This window comes from Argiope bruennichi, chromosome X2, assembly GCF_947563725.1.
Source record: "Argiope bruennichi chromosome X2, qqArgBrue1.1, whole genome shotgun sequence".
Classification (NCBI taxonomy): domain Eukaryota; kingdom Metazoa; phylum Arthropoda; class Arachnida; order Araneae; family Araneidae; genus Argiope; species Argiope bruennichi.
Window position 1 is genome coordinate 136,770,646 of NC_079163.1, and position 27,081 is coordinate 136,797,726.

At 29.4% G+C, this 27,081-nt stretch overlaps 1 long non-coding RNA gene across 1 annotated transcript in view; it reads right to left on the bottom strand.

The window, feature by feature from the left end:
• LOC129960654 (uncharacterized) overlaps positions 1–22,912 on the bottom strand; it is an 86,095-nt gene extending 63,183 nt beyond the window's left edge. Inside the window, exons 1-2 of the long non-coding RNA XR_008783650.1 lie at positions 22,643–22,912; positions 14,789–14,856 (exon numbers count right to left, since the gene is read on the bottom strand). This is a non-coding gene — a long non-coding RNA (uncharacterized LOC129960654). The remainder of the gene's footprint in view (positions 1–14,788; positions 14,857–22,642) is intronic.
• Between the last annotated feature and the right edge of the window lie 4,169 nt (positions 22,913–27,081).

Sequence of the window (27,081 nt, forward strand, 5' to 3'; positions counted from 1 at the left end):
GGCAGATGATTCACTCTTGACCGACAAAAATTGCCGGTTCGAAATTAATAAAAAATTTATGAAAGCATTTGTAGTCAAGTGGAGTTGCATGTCTAACTATCAACCGAACCACAACCTATCCCAATCAGTTCACCAGCCTTCTTTGAAGTAAAACCGTGCTAATAAAACTACACATTTTATCAAATGCATTGACTGCTTTCAAGAAAGTTCGGAAACACGAAATATAGAAAATTTATGCTACAGGTTAAAATCTAAAAAGTTTCCGACATGGAATATAAAGAATCAAGATATTCAGTTAAGTGTCTAAATTGTTGGAATCTGAAATAATTCTAACACGAATTTCTTTTTCATTACACTAAAAATGTCTTATTATTTCAGTGTTCTTTTCTGAAAACCTATCTCAAAACTGGATTTTGTTAAGGGTTTTTCCTGTCGTAATAAGCGTTTGAAATCGTTTTGTTTTCAGCTGGAGAAGATTGTTTCATTTGAAAGGCACTATTTTCCCATAATTTTTATTTATTGGACAGGCATATGCAAGCATTTTGGTATTCTTTTCTAGAAAATCTATTCAGCTTTTTAATCGATGTTTTCCCCTCAAAATATTACTTTATATTTCCAAATTATTTTTTAAATGTTTTTGTCGAATTTTATTTAGAAATACATTATAGGAAACTATACATGAATTGCAAGTACATCTTGAATAGAGTAAAAGCCTTCGCATTTATTAAACATGAAAATGTAACAATCCTTAACATGGAGAAAATTACATTTCAATTGTCACTATCGAATGCACTTCCTTTATCATCGTAAATTAAAATTAAGTAACTATTTAAATACTAAAGAAGAGATTGTTAATGATATAATAAAAAGAATAACGAAATAGGCTTTCAAAATAATTCGTCTAATTTTCAGGCACTGATTTTTAAATTCTTGAAGAGAAATCAAACTTGAATCAACTTTTTAAGCCGATTCTTTTACAACATTAATTTTTAAAAATAATACATGGATTAGATTATTTTTTGTCTTGTTAATTTATACCGAATGACAATTTACAGATTTGGAAATGAAACATCGTTTAAAATCATCTTAAAAGAATACCAGCAAATCAATATTTAATACAAATTATTTATCAATAATTTAATATTCACTTTTTAGTACATTTAAGATATCTAGAAATTCTAAACGAATTTTCTTTGGATAAATGACGAATACGCTAAGGATTTTTTTTTTTTAAGTTGCATCTTTTACATTTTTGTATGAAATATTTTTTTCTCTCGGCAGGCCTTTAATTATTTTAAGAAGTTGTTTTTAATTTTAAACGCTATTTGTAAATATAACAAATTTCCATTTTTTTTTTTTTTTGTTGTTGTTAAATAAAAAAAAAAAAATGTTTCAAATTCATTTTAATTTAATTTTTCAAATTTTTTAGACAGTATTTCGAATTTGTTAAAGAAACATTCTTTGAGTTAATTAGTGAGAATTTTTTCCAAGTACAGATATCGAAAGAAAATCTAAATCGCAAACAGCACTTTCTAGTTAAACTTGAGAAATAAGAGGGAAAATGTGATCTCAAATTTTGCTAAAGACACTCCACTATTTTTAGTAATATTTGTATGCAACACTCTTAACCACTATCAAGATTTGAAGATAAAGCAATAAATCGTTTGATTCGGGCGTAAATCGATATGTATTCATGCATTCCTATGAATCAAATTGTTCATTCGGTAAGTTTGAAATTATTTCAAAGAATATATTCCACTTGTCGAGAAGATACATGCCAAAGGCTATAAAAACTTTTAACGTTCAGACATTTTTTATATTCTTAAATTTTTATATAATAAAATATACCTACATTAAATCTCTATAGATAAGAGGAATGTTGAAACAGTACGTTTATTAGATGAACTTTACAGAAACAAAGCGTCTCATCCTCAACTTAAATACAGGAGTAAACTGAATTTCAGGTTTCTGCTTAGTCTTTTTTTCCAAAAGAAAAGCTATATTATGCAAGACTAGAAATATTTTTCTGTAAAAATTAAACTATTTATAGCCAATGAAGACAAAAAAAAAGCTTTCCTATGAATAGCTCGATTTCCATCCCCCCCCCAAATATACACTTTTCTCCTAACACGCAAAGAGTATTACATTAAAAATAAAAAAAAAAATCAATATTTTCAACCCATTTAAAAAATATCCCTCTAAACAACCAAAATCTATCTTCCTCTTCTAAGAAAAGCATAAACAATTTTAGTTACATTAACGTTATGTTTAAAAGCAACTTTAGGGCTATTTTGTTACGGTTCTGGTAATTTTGAATTACGGTCAGATGACGAGGCCGAACCTGAGGTGGCACCCCCTCCCCCTCTCTCTCCAAACCTCAACAGCTGGAGGACGGATTTAACGTGCGCCAGACCCGCTTACACGACTGTTCTTCGATGGAATCGGGTCTTGAACCTGAAACCATCCGGTTCCGAAGTTGACACCTTATCACAAGGCCACCGTGGCCCATAAAGGCATAACCAGAAACCTACTTTTGAGCTCAAGACTATATTGTAGAAAGGAGATGATAACAAGTCGAATAAGAAAATTTCTATCAAATTATCTATGTTTAAAATATTATAAATTACAGCGATAATTCATAATATTGAAAAATCTTACGAAGTTACTTTCCTTTGAAATTCATAATTACTGAAACATGCAAGTTGCCAATTAATCAAGAGGCTGGATAACATGCCAAAAATAAACATTTTCGATAAGAAATACAGTACAAAATATACCACAATTTAAAACAAAGCACCTAAAAATATCGATCGACGCATAACTGATTATTTGACAATGTTTGGATTCATTAGCTCAATCTGTTCAATTTATGAACATTCAACAAATAATTTGGTATTTTTATATTGAAAATGAGAACTGCTTAAATAGTGTCTCAAATCCATCCAATTGAAAGTAAACTAGTGGATTATATTGAAACATCACGAAGGATTGTTTGCTAACATCTCCCGTGTTAGCAAGCGAGCATGTAAAGAATCCGAAGATAACCGCATCACAAGAAACGAGTTTCTTTTTACCTTATAAGAAAAACTTCCGTTGAAGAACTTCGAATAAATTTTTACTTCATTTAAAAAAATCGCAGGGAAGAGGTTTTACTACATTTTACTACTTATTTAAATAATCAGAAACATATGCGTGTCTCTACTTTTCAACCATTCACCCGTTGTGCATATACTCCATTTCATCATGAATTTAAAATATTTCAAGTTTCTTTTATTTCTACTGAACTTTTCTTCACGATACCAAACTTGCTTAAAGCTTGTTGATATGTGATGGCAAGCAAATATTTAGGACAAATTTATTTTCTTTAAAATGTTTCAATGTTTTAATATCAATACGATTTAAAAATATTAATACCTGTCACTGTATTTACTTCCAATATGCGAGCTGAAAAATCCTGATTTACTTTATAATTAAGTATAATTTCCAACTATTCTCTACAATGTTAATTGTATAGATTTCAGTATTTAATTATATATATTCCATTATTTGTCATAATTTTAGGGTCATATGAGACCCACTACATTTCGTTTGAAGTCCAAATGATGTATGTTGAAAGAGAAGAAATATTCAGCATTCCCGATAAGAATGAAATTCAAAAAATGATGAAATTCTTATAAGCTGTCAATGGTACTTTAAAATCGCTTATTATGACTTTCTATACTTTTAAAGGTCATCTGAAATACTTCCCCGAAGTTAGAAATATGGAAACTACATAATATTAGTATTATCTTATTCAAATTTCTTTTTGAACCAGAAAGAGAAACAAAACCAAACTTTTATGTAGTCTTCAAAGTCTTTCGAGTCTTAAACTCACATTTTATGAAAAATTTCATCTTCAAGGACAAAACTTAAATATTGCAGGCAGCGTGTACAATTCTAATATTAAATAAAGGAAATGAATATGCCATCTATTGTAAACTTCTATATCATCTACAGAAGCCAATGGCGAGACTTAATATTTTGTCGAAAAACATACGCTACCTTCAAATTCGGAAAAAGCAACTTTAGGGATTTGCAACAAAAATATTAATCGAAATTCTTCGAATAAAAACTAACCAACTGGATTAATAATGTATTTTCTATTTAAGCAAAATAATTCAAACCAAGATAGAAGAATACTTGGGAATTCGGTTTCATAAAGAGTCCGAATGAACTCCATTGTTTGAATTAGCATTTCCAGAAGAGCGCATGCATCGGCATCAATCATTGGTTTTAGTAAAATTATTCCCCAAAATACTTGATTAAACGAAAAACTACCAGAGCTGGCCAGAAATTTTTCAGTACAAAAAACAAAAATCAAATGTCAGTTGTACAGTCACTAAAGCAAACAGTGTGTATGAACTACAGTCTTGATCAGAATACACCTATCATCCCTGAATCAAACGAGTCTTTAGGCTTTTAAAACGCTACAGGGACGACATAATCGGAATTTTTGAAAAAAGTTTTGCTACTTTTTTTTGCTTTTGCAAAGAACATCAAAGACTTACGATTCAGTGTTCGATTTTTTTGTATTTACATTTTTAACTTGCCAGGTATTTTTCAAATTTTCTTTCAAAATCATTGATTTTTTTTATTAGCAGATTGGTTATTTATGATTTTGTTTCGTTTTGGTCTTTAAAATTAGTTCTAAATTTGGTTTTCTTTCAGTTTGAATTCGTAAACAGGCCTTCACTGTGACAATATTCAGCATAATATTACATAGTGAATGTTCAGACAGAATTTTATTGTACTATAGCCATAATTTCTCTTCATCACAATTTTTTACGGTTTACGACATATTCTTTTAGATCCAAATATTCTTAAGAACTTCATCTCATGTCAGTTGCTGCCTGTACGGAACTCATCTAAGATTTAAACTGGACAGATTTATAATTCGATATACATTTAAAAAATTTGCACCACACAACTGCCTATTTTCGCCAAATAAATCCATCATTTCTCTTGGCTTCAATAATTGGATCTTGTTAACTATTTTAATAAGCAACTATTAACTTAATTATTGAATGTGCTAACTTTTGATTTTTAGATGTAAATTTATTCTAAGCGATGTAATACATCTTCAAAATCTTGTATCTGAATGTTTAGACATCAGTGAATGAACTGATGACATCAGTTGCAATGAACTGATGTAATGGAAAGATTACATTTTTTCAATTCTTATGTAAGAAATGTACGTCATTCAAAGAAAGAATTCATCAGCTTTGGAATAATTTTTTGGATGCTACAGAGAGCTGGGGTAAGAATTGAGGTAAAATTTTCAAATACCAGATGTTTCTTAGGAATGAACAACTCGCATGAAACTGTAAAAGAAATTCCAATTTTAACTCATTCACTGCTACTGTTGGATTTAGCAAAGTTTTTACTTCTGCTTTTCACGAACCAAAAGTACACATACAAAAGGTTCATCGAGTGTCGAAAAAAAATAATCTTAATTATTCTTTTTATTTTTATAACTGAACCAAACGATGTACTGAACCAAACTTCAGAATGATTGAGCAATGTGTTTTCCTAAATGGGAAAATAAGATCTTCCGAAAAAAGGATAGGTAAAAGGTTTTGCTGTTTTATGCTTCATAATTGTACTCGTCAAACTTCAGTTTCAACGTGTCTTTAGTTTCTCATGTATATAAAGCAGAAGGAATGCATTGAACGAACCATTATTTCAGTCTATATTTCGTTTTCTCAGATGCAATAAATATTTGTATTTCAATATTTTTTCATCCAGAAAATTACCAGAAACAAAATTGCGTTGTTTTCTTCCTTTTCTTTAAGGACCGGTGTGCCTCCTTAACATTACCTTTCCAGTCGATCATGGTTGCTATGCAAAAAATGCATCTTCAAATTAGACATCTTCACGCAAATCGCCACACCGCTGTGGCTTCCGTTGAGTTTATTCCCATTGTATTATTTTTTTGTTTATATTAATCACATGATTTAAAAGTGGGTGCCGAGCATGAGAATGAATGCACAATAAAAAATTTATGAAGTGAAACCTTTTTACGATTAATACATTTACCAAAGACGTTGCATCCTATGATAATAGTGTTGCAAGGTAATTTTGTTTACATAACACTTTTAGATCTTCCTGCGACTGTATGGTATTTTTTTTTATTTTGAAATAGTCAATATTATTTAAGTACTAAATATATACATGAATAACACTGGGCTCATAAGAATCGAAAATTCGTCAGCTTTTGTGGGTTTCTCAAAACCATCGCAAACCTTTCTTGTGAGTTCGAGAGAGAGTTTCCTCTCTAGAGTTAATTTTTTCCAATAATAATTCCCATAAATTTCTTCAAATTGTGCTTTTGAATTCTCAGTTTTTAATTAAGATATTCGAATACTTTTTCAAATAGTTATTCCTTTAATTACATGAATTCAGATAAATTTATTACTAGAACTACTAATAACGCTGCTAAACGTCGTAGACAAAAAAAACAGCAGAGAAAAATTAACATATATATATATCGGTTTTTAAATTCAAATCCCTGCCATGTTAAATTGTTCAAACCCGAGTTCTGTTCAGTTAGATTTGCTTTATTTTTAAACTGAATAGGAAAAGAAGAAAAAAATACGCTGGTGATATAAGAAACAAGATCTCTATAAACAGTTGCAGAAAGAATAACACGTCTCTTCCTAAGCAACTCTAAAGTTACTTTAAGAGATGCTACTTTGCGTATTGCATATATACATTAATATTATAAAATTCAAAATAAAATAGAGTATTATGTATCAATTGTATAAGAAAAATAATTACATTAAGCTGTTATATTCATTCGATTCCTTCCTAAATTTTGAGTGTTGGAGAGAAGACGTTTGATCCTAAACCGTGAGTTAAATTCACGGCTATTTGTTAATAAGGCATCGTATTCATTTTTCAATACAAAATAATTTAAAAATATTTTAAATATCAATTTTTTTTAATATAAATATTTTAAACGATCAAAAAATTTACATGCAGCGTAACTATAACATGAAATTCATTAAAGGATCAACACTTTACAGGCTAATTTTTCCCCCCAATAGAAAGAAAATTTATCCTCCCAATGAAATTAAATGAGAAAAGTTCACATTTTCAATTCAACCAAGGCGAAATTCAAGTCAAGTGAGGGTTCCGCAGAATGCATTATTTTCGATAATTCTCAGGTGACTGGACATTAGAAAAACATTCTTAACATATCTAGCAGTGAATGAGTTAAAAATGGTTCCAAATTCTGATCCAAGACTGTAGCCCAACGTCTTGTAAAAATACGAGATTCAAATTCGTTCTACCTTTGTGTCATCTCAAATTTTCAGCCCTTCCCACTAGATAAAACGCGTTGCAGAAACAGAAGTTCATGCTTGACCAACACTTAGAAATCGATTTGTTCCTTCTCGAGGACTGTCGCGTCGAATGAATCGCTCCAACGGAACGAGAACAACAACAGAGCGACACGGGTAGGAGCGTCACACCGATTAGAGAAAGAATTTCCTTTTACTTACTCATGCGTAGTTAAATAACTGCGTTAAAAATACAAACTGCATTACATATCTTTTTAAATGAGATTCCACTACAAATAAATGTATTGACACTATTACAAAATAAACCTTTTGCATTCCGATGGCCACTGGGAAAAAATGCGAATACTAAAGCTACAGAAATGGAACAAATCATTTTCGGAAATTTTTTTATACAATCATTTCCCGTAGATAGACATTTACAATCTCTTCCCTGTTTCTAATCAACTAGTCTTAAATCGAAAAATTTTAGGTCTGCTTGTACAATTACTAATTATACAAATGTAGTATAATAATTATTCAATTAATTTGGGTAGACTTTATGTTGTGTTTGAGTGTCTGTAAATTTATTATAGGTTTTTTTCCCCTCATTTGTGCATTTTTGTTATTTTCTGCTGAATTACTGCTTATTTTGAAGCTACATTCCCTAAATGTTAGCTGATAATTCTGAGTAGGATTTTCATCGTGCACAAAAATATAACTTCAGATTTACATTAATTAATTTCTGACTTTACTGTCGTAACAAAATCCTACAATAAGAGTCGTTTTGATAAGAGGGTTATAATTAACCGTTCTTCATTCATTTAAGGATTCATTCGATTAAGCCATGCAAAACATTTTTGAAATCAAATTATTTCTTCACTAGCGAATCAAGTTCTTTATTTTTGCGAATTTTCCCATATTTATTAACATATTATTGTGATATTTTCCTTCTACGTATAGAGAGACATCTCAGTCATTTCTTTAAATCATGTTTATTTCCCCCCTTTCATAGCTTATACAAATAATTTAACGATAAAATTGCCAGCAAAAAATTATATACCGTTTACATTAGATGCTAATAGTTGAGATTTCTTAGTATTCTATTTAGATTACAGAGTTAAAAATTTTAGTTTAAGTGAGTAAGCCTTGGAAAATTTGAATATTTTTTAACGAAGTTTAACATCTACAAATGATTTATTTGCTGTTTATAAATTTTATTTTATAAGCTCAAAATATCATTCAGGCACAAGTGGCACTTGAGAAAATGATTAATTCTACTGTTTTAATTCGGTTTACTAAAAAAACTCGCAACTTCTTTGAAATAACTAATGCATGGCATTTTCTTAGCCTGCACTCCGATCAAAAGGATAACTTTTGAAACTTGCAAAATTTTACAAACAAGGAAAATAAGAGATTTCTTAAAGCTTATGCAAAACGGATCTACATTTTTCAAAAAGAATATGTTGAAAAGAATTTTAAACAGTTCTCAAACTCGAATATTATTTTCAGTAATAGAGATTTAAACATGAAATTTTTACATTTAAATTTCTTTTTTCATTTTAACAAAAGAGAAAGGATTCAGTCATTTAAAAGGCAAAGCAGATTAAGATACATTCATTCGTTCGTTTTTTGAAGAAAACAGGGTCCAAAAATTAAAAGCAAGCGCTGATATATTTATAATTCAAAATATTATTTACAGATTAAAATTTTTAAATTGTTAAGGTCATCTGTATGGAACTTGATATCCTAAAAACCGTTGGAATGAAAATTTTCAAACCATTTCTAAACTTTTGATTAAGTCTTCGAAAAATTCGAAAAAATATTTAGTCAGTGATGCAATTGTTTTGGTAGGTGTTATCGTCTCTCCTTATTTGGGATAATTTTACAAAACAAAAACAGCTAGCATTTTTAAGGTATCAACACAATTCCTTTATTACTTAAATTTCGAAAAGGTTTGAAAATGTTCTTTTAATTAATGAAATATCAATTAAAAGATTTTCAATGAAAAAATTTTATGTGAAATGTCAAGACAAAGACGATAAATCGGATGTTTCAAATAAATCAATTTATAAGAGATTTCAAAATCTGAGAGTCAAATTCGTTAATTAAATCAAAATTAAAGACACTGCGGATACAACTAAAAATTTCAAAGTCAATATTTGGAATAGCTCTTTACATTACAGCACTGTTTCCAGCAAAAAATTTTGCGATTAAAATTTTTGCAGTGTTTTTTTTTTATTCCATGTCTTTCTGAAAACAGCCGACCTGTTTCAAGACTTTCGTTATTTTTTTTAATAGCTTACAATTATTTCACTGCTTTTAAAAGAATAAATTTAATATAAAGGAGAATGACTTTGTAAATTCGTCGACTAGAAAAATGTTATCAAATAAAAAGTTTTTAATTTTTGCTTAACAATTACTAATTATATTGATATAGTAACAATTATTAAATTGCTACTTTCCGATTTAAACATGCTTGTTTATTATAGAGTTATTAGAGATATATAGTTTATTACATTTTATATAAACCGGTATTATAAAATTTGTGTTTAAACCTTGAAAGTTCTCAATTTCAGTTTTTCGAAATCGTCTCCACTAAAATGTCAAAAATCGTAGCAGTAAAAAGTTTTAAGAATAAAAATGGAGCATTCAATTTTTGACCGATTGAAATTTTACAAAAAAAAAAAAATAAATTCTCGGCTTCCAAAATCAAATCTAATTTTAATGAAGATTTTATAAAAATTTTAAAAAAATGTACAGCAAAATTAAATATTAACGGAAAATTTTCTAAAAAGGGCTATTTTTTTTAAAGTTCTTAATCTTAATTTTCTAAATATGAAAAATATTTGAAAATATTAGTTATTGCACAATTTAGATGCAATTATTGCAAAACAAAGCAAATTTGATCCAAACTATCATCAAAAAGAAATTTTTCCTTAAACGAGGTAACATTGTAGTTTTCACCTAATTTAAGAGCTAAATAGTTTTAAAAGCATCAAATACGTATACGCAGTCTTTTAAACCGCAACTACCTATTCCTGATGCGAAAGTATGGTAAACGTTTTGATCTTGAAACTTCGGCTAAACATACAGCCTAGCAAGTGCTTTAAATTAATGATTTTACTATCTTTGTAGATTGATACATATCACCTTGTAATTATTTTAATAAAGCCAACTTTTATGAAAAATCAATGAATATAACTGAGTGTAACTATGAATTTGACAATAATGAATACTCATTTACGAATTGAGGACTCAATTTTTCCTGCATATGCAAAGGAAAGAGACAATAACTGAATAGGATTAATAACAATTAAAAATATTGTATATAACTCTTTTTGAAAAAAAATATTGAAGAATACGATAGGATAAACAGTTTTCATTTTAGTATTCCATTGGTCATTTTAAACAAACATAAAACAATTCAAACGGCAAAATATTTTTTCCAGCTAACATTCAGCAGCAATTCATCGTTAAATACAACTGAAAAAGTACTCAAGTGAATGGTTTATATTGATACAAGTATATATGCGTTTAAAGAAATTTTGGATGTTTCATCTTTGCTGATGGCATAGAGCAATTAAATATCGATAAAAATGTACGACTTCATTTTATTACATTTCTGATCAAATTAGCTCAATTTTCACGAAAGAGGCTAAACAAAAACTAGGAAAAACGCTTGGGATCTTGGTAAGCTCAACAGCAAAATTATTACCAACTAAAACTCTTGAACCTTCAATGATAAAATAGTTACTTAATGGACTTTCTAGGTTTTTTAAATAGAAAAAAAAGGAAAGCAGCAATTCAATCACAGCAATTAAACAGTCCTCAAAGAAATGACCGAAAAAAAAAAAATTCGTACCTATTGCCGATAACCGAGTTGTTTATTGCTCGAAAGATATTTTTGAAAAATATAAATTGGGACAATTTAGAGAGAAGACGCCTATGATTGTCCTGAATTCTATCTTAAGATTGTATATGCATCTATTATTTGTTCCTATATTTAATAAGAACCCTGAATTGTCCTTTTATTATAAAATAGTGCTCATTATCCAAAAATGACCAGGCGTAATTGTTTTTTTTAAAGTTAATTTAGAAAATCCTCTTTTCAAGTTTCTCCAGTTTAATAATCACTGTAAATGAATATTAAAAAAATTTTACGCAAAATGCATCTTATTTTTAAGTAGAAACTAGTTTATTTTTATGTGATCTTTTTATTATTAACAGGAGATTCCTCAAACAGCAAATTCACTCATTCATTAGTGTTTAGAAAATGTGATTTTAACGATGTCCTTTATATATGATCTTCACATATAAATTAATTTTAAAATTTAATATCTGAAACTTTTTAATATGACTCATTATTCCAGTGACGAATTTAAGCTTTTGTATCCCTACGCATGGGCGTTCTAACTCAATAAATTACCTTTATCTCATATTTTTAGCTTAGAATATTAATGCTTTATTTTAGCTTACATTTTTATATTAGCAGCTTTGTGAAGGTATCCTTATTTTTAATTATTTATAGTAAACCACGACTGCGCGGTCTTGACGTTTGTATTATTTAAGCGGAGGCTCAGTTTTAGTAAATTTATCCAAGATTTATGTGAACGTAAGGAAACGGATAAGAATTGACTATTTGTATTTGATACACTATCAATATATTTTAATAGTTCATGGAATTTCTATCAAATTCGTAAAAAAAAAAAAGAACGTTTCTAATTGATCAGCTAACAGTCTAATGCAATAGTTTAACCTCTATTCAAAAAATAGAAATAAATTATTCCAAAATATACCAATTTTAATAATGCACTATTATTCAACCCAATATCAAAAGACCGAGACTCGAAGGAAACTTAATCAATTCGAACCGAAATTAAACAGAATACCGAGAAATACCCGACTTCACAAAAGAAAATATGTGTGAAATCTATGAATGTCTTGGTAAAGAATATAAATGCTTAAATAGCATGAATTTGCTTTATCACCAATGACGGTTAAGGGGAAAAAAATGCGCCAGATGAAAGGCAATCCGGGAATTCAACAATATAAAGAAAAATAATGAATATAATGTATTTTAGAGGACTGGGTTTGGTAGATAGTATTTTTACTTTAGTAGATAGTATTTTTTTTAAACTAAGGGAATTCTAATCTGAAGGACGCTTATTTATCACAATGGCCATAGAAATGCAAAAGGCATATATCCACAATTAAAGCTGTAATTCAAAATACTCACATGACGGTATAAACTGCTTTCATACAGTCTAGGAAGCTTACACAGTATGCAACTACTTACCTTCATCAATGTTCTTTTACATAAAATTTTGTAATTATTCACACTTCATGATTAAAATTCACTGTCAAATAAAAGCATATTTACAACAGGACAATTGAAAATAATTGGTACATTATAACTAGTACCGAAATTTTGCGAGACTAAAATCATACTAAGAAACGATCAAGTTATGTAAAAAACTATGTTGCGTCATTATGTCTCCTTAAACTTTTGAAAATAAATTTGTCGAAGATTAGATTTAAATTGATTATTCTATCTTAAAATAACGCATAATTACAGAAAGTGATAGAGAACAGTATAGAATAAATATTATCATTTGAAACTAGTGATCTAATGACATTTTTGAATCGTCTAATCAAAAATTTTAGAAATACAAAATTACAAAATACACTAATAAACAAAAACCTATTGTTTTCAGTAAAATATCATCTAAGAATCTTGGCTAAAATAAATATAGAAACAATAGGAAAAGAATTAAAACTATTAAATAAGCAAATATAAATTATATTTAATATTTATATGATAATGTAAAAAAAACAATAAAATTTTCATAATTAAAACAGAAGTAACAATGTTTTGAATATTTAGATGGATCATCCGCCATTTATTTCATATTCTCCGAAATTCCATTTAATAATAAATTCAGAAAGAATTTTGAAAAATGGGACACAATGATTTGCATTAAACAAGAGGAAAATTGTTACAAGTTTTACCAGGAAGCAAAATTTAAAAATATGCGTATATATTTTTGCTTATGCTTTTATTTCGTCTTTAGGTTCTAACAAAATCCGTCAATTTTTCCATGTGTCAGTTTAATCTATTGTAATCCAAAATAATGTTATTCTCCGTTTCGGAGTCAGATACTTTGATATTGTCTGACAACGACTTTCATAAATAGTAGAAATGATTTCAAGTCAAGTAATCACTAAATGCTTATAAATTGGAACCAAATATCAAATTGATTTAAAAAATTCCACAAATTATCGAATTTTAAAAATATTATGTAGTTAACAGCAACAAAAATCGTACCAATCATTTTTTTACATTCTTGAATAAGAAGTAAGCAAAGAGAATTTATTGCAATCATTAAAAAGTTCATGCTCGAAATTCTGACGAATCCCCCACATTTCATCCTTCTAGTCCGATGAAATCCTTTTTGAACTCGTATAACTCAAAAATACTTAGAGCCAGATGAAAAAAAAAAAAAAAAAAAAAAAATCGCGTGAAGTTTGTAAATCAAGTTTATTAATTTACATCAATTTCTATTCAAAATCCGTTAACGGAAGTTTGAGTACAAAGAAACAATTATAGAATTTAGAGAGTTCCATGTATCGAATCTGATACATGATTGGCGCCCTTACAGTGCAGATCCGTACTGGATTTCGACTGAACCCTGTTTAATGCTTGACCGTCTTTTGGTACATTCATTCTCACGCAAGAACTCAAAAACGCAATCTATATAAATTAAATTTGGTATATGACCTTGTAATTCTGTGTCAAAGTTTAGTTTAAAAAATTTAAATAAAAGCCATCTAAAATGCATACTCGGGTTTCTTCATTTTACGACGAAGCATAAAACGCCCTTAAACGAATCCTGGGAATAAAGACATTAAACACACATGGCATTTCTAACCTGTCCCAAGGTCTAGTATTAATGCGGTTTAAGGAGAGAAATCACCGCCACATATTACAGAATATGTGAAAATTTCAAGCACATAAGCCAATTAATCTATTGCATTCTTAATTCATTGTTAAATCATCCGATGATTATTGCAATTGGACCACATAATTATGACCCTAGAAAATCAATTAAAAATTTTGCACGCTACATAAACAAGACAATTTTATATTTAATAATAGAATACACCATATAAGGCCTTTTATAAGGCCATATTTCTAAATTTACAAATAACTTTCTGTCGGAATTGGACCTCCAACATGTTATCCTCCTATCCAAAGCTTTTTAGTGCAATTAGACAACGATTTCAGCAGACTCTTGCGTAAGAAAATTCCCCAAAAACAAAACCGATACCACCTTCTCATTTCTGTAGATACTAGTAAATGTTTTTTTATATAGTAACTACTTGAAATAATTTTTTTTTTATTAGTCAAGTGCACTTATATATTTGGCCAATCCTTCACAAAAAAAAATTGAAATTTGAATGAAACTTACATTGATGAAGAGATGAATGGATGAAATGATGAGTCGACAAAATGACGAGTCAAAATGATACCACTTGCCTGAAAGAATAAGTTTTATTAATAAAAAACACAAATGCAGTGACTGGGTATAAGTATTAAAAAAACATTTATAAAAATAAAAATAAAACACATTAATAAAACTAAAGACATTTAAGAAGTGGCAGCTACTTTCAATACAATACTGAAGAAAAAATAACGAAGAAAAATGGATACAAATTGCTATGGATTAAGACATTTTTAACAACATGCAGTGGGCATATTTAGGCTTCTCGTTTCATAGTTTTAGACAAAAACAAATGATCAATTTAGTTTAACATTTTAACACTTATTTTTGCTTCACATTCTATGAAAATATAATTTTATGTTTATTTTAATTATGAAAACATTTGCAAATAAACGTTATTCAAGCAGATGCCCAGTTCTTTTCGAATATTAGAAAAACAAATTGAGCATAATGAAGCAAATAGAAAACACAGCAATTCTATTTGTGAAGGAATTAATAATTGTCATTTATGTTCTAAAGAATTCGTAATATTTAACTAATTTAGCAGCTAGGCAAATAAAATCGTTTTAATAAACCCCTTCAATGACGCATCTTATTTTCGCGTCGAATTACTGAATTTTAAATCCATAGATTTAAAATACAAAAATCGCCTAAAAATGCTTATGCAAAGTTTCTTATATTATTATAGGAATTAAAATAATTACTGTCCGAAGAAGGATATGCCTCATCTAATTAGTTAAATAAATTCGTACGCCAAGGGGCTAAATCTCATCTCAGTCCACCGGCCTAGATTGCTGCCTAATCCGGAATTCTACCACTAAATAGTGGATATTGGTTGGAATAGCATTTCGAACCTGCAGTCTTCCAGTCACATACTTAAAAATCATCCATAAATTGATTAATCTACTTTTACAAAACTATTCTATTTTCATTAAGTTTCAATTGCAGTCCTTTTCTTACCTTTTGCATTTACTTTAATGTAACATTTAAAACGATGGTAAATTTCAGTGTGATATTTTATCAAATTCCTTTACCATAAACCGGAATTAAAAAAAAAGAAAGTTTGGTAGTTATTATAAAATAACTGAAAAAGAACAAAAAAATGTCAACCTATAAAAGAAATAAAGTAAAGCATGACAAACAGGGTACAGGTTAGCTGCATGTCTAAGTTTTTAAAAATGATAAATTTCACGCTAACATAAAATCAAAAGTGGTTAACAGCGCGTTACAAAAAAAAAAAAAAAAAAAAAAATCAAAAACTATATATATTATGCGTTTAATGATGCATCTAATTTTGTTTTTTTTTCTATACTTAAAAGTAGTTTTTTTCAAATAACAGATTTTTATTTTCAAAAATGTAGGTTATTTAAATTGACACAGATGTATTGTGATTTTTTTTAACATTTTATATAAATACTTCCATAAATACTTAAAAACTTTCCAAAAACGTCCTTCTGTTTTAAAAAAAATTAAGTTAAACAAAATATTGACAAAAATTAAACAAAATATTGAAAAATATAATTAATTTTTAAAAGAATAAATTACCTAATGCAATCGCTTACAGGCGATTTTCTATTTTCGATAAAATTTCAGTCTTCTCTTTGCACAGAGGATTTCGGAGAATTTTTTAAAAATTATTTTTCGGATTTAGCCCAAACCTCATCTCTGAATAACGTTACTTGATCCAAGAATTATCCATATACTTACAGAAATCTGGTCTAAAATAATGCACATCAATTGTTACATACTGTGACAATACATGCTAAGACGAATAAAACACAATATCGGAGAATTTTATACGAATGTATCCATTTTAAGTACGAATATGAACGCTCGCGACTTGAAAGCGAAATAAACGTCAAAGATTTCACACTGCTCTTCAGATAAAGATTAAAATCTGCTGTTCCGAATAAAAAAAAGTGGAAGAACATAGCAGGCAGTCAGCAAGCTTCAAGTGCCAGCCACTCCAATGAAATTGCATAACATATGAAAGGCAAAACAATTCCTAGCTAGACTGAAAAATTATCGGGGTAAAGTTCAACCTTGACTTCTGTATGACGCCCCTAAGCAATATCTAGTCATAACATCCCGTATACTTACAGAATACAGAATTCTGGATTGGGCAAAAGTAATGCATAAATACTCTTTTTAATACATAGTTTCGTTTGTATTTTTATGACTTAATCGTCCCCTATTTTGATTCATCTGAGAGAGGTTTGTATAAAGTAAATATAATTTTATGAAACTAATAATCGGCAGATCCCATCGCTATTTATCTCAGGCCGACTTCTTTTAAAAACAATTCGACAGGTGCAGATGAAAAAAAAGGGGTTCCATTTGCAGAAGTTTTGCCTATTATTATTCATGAGATTCAAGCCAAACTTCCCGTCAAGAAATGTTACGATTAGTAGGCGTTGGAATTACTTTTGCCAATGCTGCTGCTGGAAGAGATTACAGAAAAGACTAAATAAATGAGGCAACTGCAGACTATTATTCTAAATAATTTCAACCATTTGGTCTTTTACATTAAACATCTATTTTGGAAATCTTCAAAGTTTTTAAGAAAATGTACAAACAGAATATTTCAGCTGATAGTAATGATTAAAAAAATTTACCGAATGAATCGAAATTTGATTTCAACCCTTAACTGGGGAGGTGAAATTTTAGGACTTAACTGGGGAGGTGCGGTCTATGAGACCGCATTTCATTTACACTAAAATTAAATTTTTTAATGAATGTATTAGTATGAAAAACTGCCAATATATTTTGCAGATATTTTTCTTGATATAAAGACATATTTTAGAAATTTTCCGAAATATATTATCAAAAACAGCAAATGCGTTGGAACATACATTTTCTTCTCAAATTACATGTTACAATAAATATTATTCTTGAAAAAGCATATAACTTTTCACTTTTTAAATTATATTTATTTTTACAGTATATGGAAGAAGACAATATAATGCAAAATTCAACAATTATATGAAAAATAAAAATGACAATGGGTAAAATTGGCCCTTTTTTTTATCGGCTTGTATGACTTTCATAACACGGTTTTCTAGGGCATTTTAAATATACAGGTTAAGAACTAGTATAAAAATCAACCTATAAATTCTGTATATATATCTCTTGGTATATTTTATAAATTTTGAAAATACATTACCACTAGAAAATTTAATTATGTTTGAACATACATATCAAAATCAGTTCAATGCAAACTTTTATCGAAAAACTCTTCTGTACAATTATCCTTATCACTAAAATCACTTTATTCTTCATTTAAAAGTGTCTGGAGTACTGCTTCATAATAAGATCAGTAAACTGGATGATATTTCGGGGCCCAAGTTTTAGCGCCAACTGCTAAGCCTTGTTTATCACTGGGACACTAACAGGGAGATGCGGTCTTAGAGACCACGCTCGAAGAAATAAATAACTGAATTATTTTAAAAAGCATCTGCTGAAATCGGTTCAAAAAGTGTACGTGTATTCAAGGTCATAAAACAGGAAGCTACAGGGTCAATACATTCAACTGAGCTAAAAATAGAATAGGGGTGACAGAAAATCCATCGCTAGCGGTCTCACAGACCGCACTTCCCCATTTAAGGGTTAAAAAAACGCAGTTATTTACTGAAGTATTTAATCTCAATTGCATTGGTAAATAGGCAATCATACTCTGTGTATAAAGAAAATTGAGAAAGGGAATTCATTAAACTTAATGCTTTAAACACGACATTTCAATAAATTGCTTGCTTATAATATATGCGAATAAGGGGTAATATTCAAATGTAGGACAAAAAGAAAGTTGTAATGCAATAAATGAAATCAAGTTATTGAGCTTTTATTTTTAAATTTTAATTCGAAACGAAGTAATTTTACCTATAATATTTATGAATTAATAAAATCTGCTTATACAACAAATGCCTTTATTTAATCAAATTCGTGGGGCTGTTTACATGTCTCATTTCATCTACATCTAAATTCTACTTGACATATTTCGATGCACTACTCCACTAAAACGAAGCTTTTTAGAAGTCCACTGAGAAATTACTTTCAAAAACAAATATTGTAAAAAAAATTTGAATAATTTGCTCCAGAAAACAAGTCGCTGTAAAAGTGAATTTTAGTGTGTCCCTTGCTGCCCCAACAATACCAAGTCGCCAATAAATATGGCGAACAAAATAAACAAATACTTCCGCGGAACAGTTATGGTTACCATTTCCCGCCATATAATTAGGACTTTTTACTGATAAGTATCTTTTCCAGACTGCCCGGTGCCTTCCACAGATCTGTAGAAGGCATCGGGCAAAATTTTAACTTAAAAAACATCCTACGGCTTCCGCTAGCAGCGGGAGCGGGAACCTAGTAAGCTTCACTAGCACATTGAACATAAGGACTGTGAGGATAACAGGAACAGTACATAACCAAAAGAAAAGAATGGAGAAAAAAGCAATCGGAACATTCTCCTTACAAAATTTCAAACAAACATCCTTTTCCCAACTTCATCAACTCGTAAAAATATATTCCACTCACCCTTCATCCATTCTGCCTGTTCGATATCAAACCATTCTCCATATAAAATTTCAAACAAGCATCCTTTCCGAACTTCATCAAATCTTAATTATATATATATATCGCTCCCCTTCATGCATTCTGCAGGTTCGAAATACTGTCTTCCATCCCATTTACTTGACATCCATTCTTGCACAATTGCCATCATAAATTATGAAGGGAACCAACCGTTAGAACACCAAAAGAATTACTAGAATTGCGAAGTATTCCATTGCAGCTGTCTTTTAAAGTGAGAATGCAGACGATTTCATAAAATAGGAATTCAGACGATTTTTTAAAGCGCATACTGACAATTAAAAATTGCAAAAGAATAAATATTTTCTATTCGTATTCACATTAAAAAAAGAATATAACTTAATTATAAGCTTAACTTTATTAAACTTTTAATTATAATAAAAAACAAAATTAAAATCGCTAATCTATATTTTTTTAATATTTTTAATTTAACATTTTTCAAAATATAGTAGTTCATGTACAACTCAACCATTGCAAAAAGTAATAAAAACAGCATTAGGGTTGCTGGAAGAGCTTTCCAATGGGTTGTCATATGGGCGACAAACTCAGGGGCACACTATTCTTCACTACATCCCATGTCGCAAAATTGCAAGAATATTAAAGGTTCAAATATCATTTCTAGTGACAACGTAAAACTCGCGTACAACATCCTTTTAAGATTCTGAATAAAAACTTTAAAATAAAGTCATTCAGTTTCATATGAATCATTTCATTACAGATTGTTTTAAAAATCTGGTCATTTAAAGAGGTCAAGTATAAACATGCATTTGATTCATTCATATCAATCAATAGTAGAAGTTGATTCTAAAAGCTAAGTAAGTTTCAAGTCATTTTTGTAACTTGTAAATCGAAATAAAAGTAAATTACTAAAACGACTATCTACTTAAGTTGTAAAATTTACATCACTATCCAATAAAATAATTTTTCGCAAGAGACGTTGTATGCAATAGATTTTGCAGTTAATGGTCGTTGGTTTATATAGCCACGAAAAATGGTATTCTAACCCTTAATATTTTTCAATTTTGCGACCTACAGATATTTGACTAAAAGTGATCCCATTAACAGAGAAGAAAAATGAGATGTTCTTGTCATAAAATATCTGTATAAGGTAAAACAGCAAATATCAATAAATTGTCGGCATGCAAAAAATGTTACAAATTTACAAGAACATTTTATACTGTAATAGAGATGGCCTTTTCCCTTCTACAATTATTTTAGCTGTATACCGATGACACGAGTAAAGTTTGTTATGCAAATATATAGTTTATTCATCACGAATATGTTATCTTTTTTGGTGGAAATTCTTAGAAACCTTTGAATTGTAATTGACATATAATTATATGCTACATTTGCACATATATATATGCAAGCGATTGCTTTAGACATACTGATTATCTTTCATATCATTACACTTTAATTATTCATTTTTATTAACCAACAGAAAAATGATTCATCCAGCCGATTGTACTGAAATCTACAGAAATGTATTTTGAGAAATTCTAATGAATTACAAATCTTTAGTGAATAATTTCATAATGTTCTAAATTAAACTACTTAGCCTACCTACTACTTTTTGGTATTCCATCTCACTGCAAATTTTTCAATTCAATATACTTACATAACAATCTAAACAAATATGTTTTTGGTATTCTAAAGGTGCTATAAAACTCAATTTCAATTCCATTCCAAAATACAATAAGGGCGGGGGGGGGACAGAAAAAGAAAATGTATAATTCACCAAGTTCAAATACATATACAGATTAATTGGTCTGTATATTTTTATACACTGACATTACACAGGCAAAAACTAAAAAAAAAAAAATCCTAGGATATTGAGATCTGGCAACAAATACTAAGAAATAAAATAAGTATGACTAATTGAACAATAAAACGAATGATAAACAAAATATTTTGAATTATTATATAAAAGAAAAAAAACATTACGAAAAAGAAATTCGCGAATTCCATTCAAATGTGCCGTCAGAGACCAAAATGCATTTCACAACGCCAAAATTTAATTTTTAATAAAATATATCATATTTTATCATTTAACACACTAATATACGAGTATAAATATTAAATGCACTAATATTTGCCGTAAGAGAAACTCCAATGCGAATCATCCGAGTGCTTTTTTTTTCCAAGAAAATAACAATAGTCTGACGCACAATTTTCAGGTTATTTTAATTTCATAGGACAAATTACACAAACCTTAAAAGTGTAATTGTATCCCGATGGCATATATTTTTTTTTAAAAACTAAACAGCAAAAAATTTAACTCATTTTTATAAAATAAGAAAAACGATAACCAAGAAATCACATCTGAAAATAATTGATAAAAACAGCCATTCACTCATTATTGAATTGTACTCGTTTTATTTTTCATCTGATGTACTCGGATACGAAAATTTGCATTAAATGAAATTTAATGATTATCGTCAATAACAAGAGCAATCCGTTTTAATCATAGCATGCTCTCGAATATGAAAGTATAATGCGTATCAGAAAAGGTGACAAAGTAAAACCACACATCACGACTTCAGGATTTTTCACAATTGATAAATTAACAGAAAATTATGTGACAATTTAATGAAAAATAAATGACAATACATTTCACTATCTTTGAAGATTCAAAGAGTACCATTTAAAAAAAATTCCATATTTTTATTTTTCAAAACATAAGTGAGAAATTTTAAAAGAGCTTAACACGATTCTTGGTACATTAATTTTATATAAATCGCAAATAATCAGCACATCATGTCAAGATTTTAAAATTAATTACTAATGTCATGCATATAAATACAATAAAATAAATGCATGAATAAAATTGGATAATTTTCTTTCCTAACGATAAACATTTCATTTCAAATTCCGATTATTTCCAATGATTATAAAATTACTACATTTAAATTAATTTTGTTACATTTAATTTTTAATAATCAAAGTAATCAAACATGGGTTTTAAACACAATAAACTTAATGTCTTTCCTTGAAAGACGTACAGTCGTTCTTTACTGTCCATGCAAGAATAACTTCAATTTTCTCCAATACCTATTAATTACACATTTTTAGTCTTAAATTACATCTAGCAATAAAAATTGCATTCAGTTATAAAAATTATTAAATAATCAATACATCAAACACTTCTGTATCCGATACTTATTAAAAAAATCGCAAAATTAAGAAGCGTTATAGCAACCATCAAAGAACTAAGACAAGAAAAATGTTAAAACTTACCAAATACGCATGCAAGAGAACGTCAAGATGGCCGGTAATTTAGAAGTTCGAAGATGCCATTTTTTCTTTTCTTTGTCCAATATTTTAGCAAATCCACAGAAGATTAAATTAATCTTGATGTCTCTTGATTGTTTCAATTGATAATTAAAGACCTATTTCTTGCATTCCTTGGGAGATCAAAAAAACTTGAACAGAAAAAAATTGCATAGCATTTCCAAATTTGAAATTGAATCGGAATACACGAAACGAACAGAATATCTGCGACATTTCTCCCACCACCACAACATAACAAAATGATTAAAAATGCGAAAGCAAAGTGTAATGCGCAGACAATATGTTAATCAGAATTTTGACGTCATAGTTTCCAGAAACTTCTCTCAAATTCAGCAAATGGTTTTCAAAGATGATAAAGCATACTGAAATCTGCATCACATATTATCCAATCGGGAACGAGTGATGTTTTCAAAGAATATTTTCTAATATCCGTCTGGTTTTTTTGCATAAATGTTTTTTTAATCAAATTAAATGTTTATCACCTATTTGAATGTAGAACAAACTTCTGAGCTACATTCTCGTCGGTTTGGCGAAATTTATTTTCAAAAACGTGGCCAAAATATCTTTCTGCATTTCATTTTATGAAGAATTTTTGTGTTTGATAAAAAATCGTTTTCAAGTTCACGATATTTTAAACTTAATTAGGAAATATAATGCAATCTAATAATTATTAAAATTTAATAAAAACACAACATTTTAGTTCAGATCAAATTCATATGCTAGACAAAAAAATAAAGAAAGAAAGGAAATTCGGGATTAATAGCTGAATTTTTTTTTTCTTGACTACGCAATAGAATTTTGTATAACAAGAATTTGCTATATTTCTTATTAAAATAAGGGAGTTTATCTTTGTATCACTTAATTACTAATCATCTTTCAACTTTACATAAAATTCATTGAATTTTCAGATGTGAATAAATATCAAAATAATATATCAGACCGATTGAGCCTAATTTAATATTTTAACCTTGCCTCGTAGTTTGCGAATGCATATGCTAATCTTATAAATAGCTCAGTTATGAAATTAATTCGGGATGTGAAAGCAAAGAAAGTCGATACGAGGGGTGCTTTTTTAACTTGTGGCGGATTGGTATGAGTGACGGATTAGTATGAGAACCTGGGACCTTGTGGTTCGCAGTCTGTTGAAATCACGTCCGGGTCACCAATGTGGCGGATTGGTATGAGTGAGGGTAGAACCTGGAACCTTGTGGTTCGCAGTCCAGTAACATGACCATGATACAAAAGCAATTGCTCATGCAACGTAGTTGTTAACTGGCTTATAAACTTTCACCACAAACTGAGATCGGTTAATAAGAATAACACCTATACAAATAATCCTTCCAAATCATAACAATGTTAAAACAACAGTCCGATTTTCCATGTTGAAAAATGCGATTTAAAAATAATTTTCATACGAGTTTGGGCCACATTATATATATTAACAGGAGTCAGATGTCTGAAAGCTTTAAAGAGTGCGTGAGATGCACAGAATGGATTATTATGAATATTTTCAATTTAACTTACTATGCAATTTCTTTTTTTACTTTCTCATATAAGGCGCATAAAAAAAGGAATGCTGAAATATTGCCAAAAAATTCGCCTACGAGATTTTGACGAATCACCACCACATTTTCAATCTAACCGAGTTTGAGTTCAGTTCAGCTCAGTTATATTAACGTCCCGTTTAAAGCAACGCTAGGGCTATTTTGGGACGGACCTCGTAAATTTGAGCCTCAGTCAGATGACGAGGACGACACTTGAGCTAGCACCCCCTTCTCCACACCATGCCACACCAGCGGGAGGACGTTTGGTCATGACGAATTTAACGTGCAACAGATCCCCTTACACGACGGTTCTTCGGTGGAATCGGGACACAAACCTGAAACCCTCCGGTTCCGAAGCCGAGACCTTACTACCAGGCCACCGTGCCCCTTCCCCGAGTTTGAAAAACATAAATTCGAAATTATGTTTGTCTGTATATCTACAAATACAATAATTAAAAAACATTTTAAACTAGATGGATGAAATTTGTTATTTGGTCTTTACACCAAATTTGTAGATTATTTTTTATCAAATTTTAAGCGAAATACATTTTTAGGGAATTTTTCTGCCTACTTGCCTGCATATTTACAAAACGCAGCGAGAGGGAAAAGTAAAATTTGTATACAATCTCACAAATTTATACACAAGCTGAACTGTAAATTGATATAAAATTTAGAAACAAATCTGAACAAGTTTGACCGTCTGTAGACCAGCAAATCCGCATGCATGTAAACACGATGACTGAGAAACGCAACAACGTAGATAAACTGAAGAGAGTTTATGATTCTGCTACTAAAACTGTAGTTTTGTGTCCAATTTTGTTGTCAATCTGTCGACAAAGAAAAGCACAGAATGGACACTTAGGTGCAGGATTCTAAATATATACTTGTGTCTCCTTGATCTAATTTTTATGTGCAAGGGGATGAGGATAATATAAAATCGTTATTTGGGCGTATAGGAGATGTTTCGGAGAAACCACACCGCTGATTGTTTGGTTAGCTTCTGAGGGTAAAGACTCCTGAGCACCCGAGGGCAGAAGTCTGACTTCTAGCTCAAACAAAGATAGCACACACACACACTTGCTTGCAGAACAACTTTTTACGGGGAGGGGGGGGGGGCTCATTCACGCACCTCGCTGAGAAAACACAAGGAAGAGAACAACCATGCCCGAACTAGGACTCAAACCCGGAAAGCCTAGATCGAGGGGAAGACGCGCTACCCCTAGGCCAGGACGCCGGCTTGTAGTCCTTTTTATAAACAGATTACATTTCATTTCTGTGGTTAAACTGAACTCGTTTTGTTGTGTCTTTTTCGATTTATATAAGAAGTTAATAAGTTTTTTGAAGATTCTGAACCGGTATATGCCACCAAACAAAAAAAGTGTTTTTTATGGTTCTATAAAAATAATTTTTTCTTTGAATAATTTTTCGATAATTTTACAACTTTTTTTTAAGTGACCGTAAGATTGTTTGCGTTTGATATGCTTATATGTAACAACTTACATGCAAAAAAAATCTCTTGCAAACGAAATATTTTTATCTCCTTCATCTTAGTAAATGATAGCCACTATTGTTACACATAAATACGTGCACATTTCACATCTCCACCTATATAACCGGGCCTAATTAAACCAAACATCTACATTTAATACTTATGACAAAATTGGCATCAATTTTTCTAAGCGCAAACAATGACTAAACATCCAATTAAATGGAAATTAACCAAATATCGTCGTTTTTACTGCATCGACTTCGAAACAAATACCACAAGAAATATTTTTCTGCAATCGCAAAATCAAAAGTTTTGTCTTTTCAATAAAACCAATTCCTTCCAATGAAGTTTTGCTTAAATTTTTATTCGTTCTATAACATTTCATAAATGATTTGATAGATGCAAACGGTTTTGATATAAAGAAATTTGTATGTATTTGTTTGTACTATTGGTAAACAACAATGAGAATTAGAAATATCCATAATTTTAATACTACTATTTTACTTTTTAAATACTTTGGCAATTTTTTTATAGATTTTAAAAGACAATATATACAATACTTGTAAAAAACTTTTTTTTGTTGATGAAGAACAAGAATAACACGAAAAACTATTGCTAGAACTCATTGGCAAAATTCTGGAAGAACATAAGAAAAAGAAAAAAAATTAAAGTAGATTATTAACATTTTAAATCAAAAACAAACTGTTAGTCTGATTTATTAATATGGAGCAAATTAATTTTTGGCATTTTAAAAAAGTCATCTGATTAAATTAATATTGTCATTTTAATTTAAAAAAAACTTTCAATCGATGAAAAAATTACTTTTTTATAAAGTTTGTACACAAAAATAGTTTTTAAAGTTAAAAAAACACATGAAAATTATTTTTATCCTAATCAAAACTGAATGTGTTAATTAGTTTCATTTAAAAATGTAATTATTTAACGACGATTTCTAATTTTTTACAGCCGTTTCTGTTTCTAAATACAAATTTGTAATAAGGGAGAAAAAAATTAGTGAGTAGGATGCGAGAGAGAAAAGCTTATATCTGCGTATTAATTCCCTTTTTTCAAGGTTATAAAAACACGAATCCAGCTGTTCGGCTGCGAGAGGCTGTGATTGCACTAGCTCTTTTATCTCTATATTACTTGCATGGGGTCGAATCAAACCAGTTTTGCTTATCTTTATGAGATGTCACAAAATTTATATGTATTTCATCTCGCAGTGAATTGTTACATCAATTGCCTTTCTTTTGGAAACACGGAGTCAATTTAACTTCTAATATACAGTCACTCAAAAAAGTATTGGGACACTTGGCGTGAATAACTACAAAGCTATTTATAAAACTATTTAT